The 1124-nt window shown below is 46.8% G+C and overlaps 1 non-coding gene across 1 annotated transcript; it reads left to right on the top strand.

Moving 5' to 3' along the window:
• Positions 1-678: 678 nt before the first annotated feature.
• Positions 679-838, top strand: LOC144577585 (U1 spliceosomal RNA). Its single transcript, XR_013521760.1, has one exon. It is a non-coding gene; the product is annotated as a U1 spliceosomal RNA (small nuclear RNA).
• Positions 839-1124: the final 286 nt, after the last annotated feature.

Here is a 1124-nt window from a genome sequence, read left to right as displayed (position 1 = left end):
GAGGCTTCGTAGTACCTTGGAGGTTTGTTGTGGAAAGTAGGTGAGTTAATAAAGTACTTATAACAGGGCCTGGAATACAGTGAGTAGGAGGTCATTATTTGCTATTTTTTTTAGTGTCCATATCATTTTTTCTTTCTTTTGAGGTGCAGTTTCTCTCTTGTTACCCAGGCTGGAGTGCAATGGTGCCATCTCGACTCACCACAACCTCCGCCTCCTGGGTTCAAGCGATTTTCCTGCCTCAGCCTCCTGAGTAGCTGGGATTACAGGTATGCCCACCAGGCCTGGCTAATTTTGTATTTTTAGTAGAGATGGGGTTTCTCCATGTTGGTCCGGCTGGTCTTGAACTCCCGACCTCAGGTGATATGACCGCCTCAGCCTCCTACAGTGCTGGGATTACAGGCATGAGCCACCGTGCCTGGCCTATATTATTTTTTCTTATTGGCCGTATATGTAGTATTATATTTCATGTAGTTAAAGCTATCTTTTGTGGTTTTTGTCTTTGGAGTGATATGTAGAAAGAACTTATTTTTATTTTATTTTTGTAGAGACAGAGTCTTCCCATGCTGCCCATGCTGGTCTCAAACTCCCTGACTCAAGTGATCCTCCTACCTCAGCCTCCCGAAGTGCTGGGCTTACAGGCGTGAGCCACCGTGGCCAGCCAGCTTCTTTATTTTAAAATCATATACCTGGCAGGGCAGATACCATGATCACGAAGGTGGTTTTCCCAGGGCGAGGCTTATCCGTTGCACGCTGGATGTGCGGACCCCGGCGATTTCCTCAAGTGTGGGAAAGTCGACTGCACAATTTGTGGTAGTGGGGGACTTCGCGCTTTCTCCTGGTTATTCAAAAAAAAGATCACGTAAGTATTTACCTCCATCTTCTTTTTAGTACCTTTGTTACTGGTAGAAGGTGTCCAGGTTCTTGGTGTGTTGAACAAAGAAGTGGACAAAACGCACAAGCAAAGCAGGGAAGGAACGAAGAGATTTATGGAAGATGAAAGTGCCCTCCACAGTGTGGGAGCGGCCTGAGCATAGGGGCTCAAGGCCCCGGGACAGAATTTTTGGGAATGAAAATACCCTCTAGGGCATCCCTTTGGTTACTTGGGGTATGCCTGGTGCAAATGG

The sequence above is a fragment of the Callithrix jacchus genome, chromosome 8, assembly GCF_049354715.1.
Source record: "Callithrix jacchus isolate 240 chromosome 8, calJac240_pri, whole genome shotgun sequence".
In the NCBI taxonomy this organism is placed as follows: Eukaryota; Metazoa; Chordata; class Mammalia; order Primates; family Cebidae; genus Callithrix; species Callithrix jacchus.
Note: the sequence above shows the minus strand (reverse complement) of the source record. Positions and strands in the feature narration are given on the sequence as shown.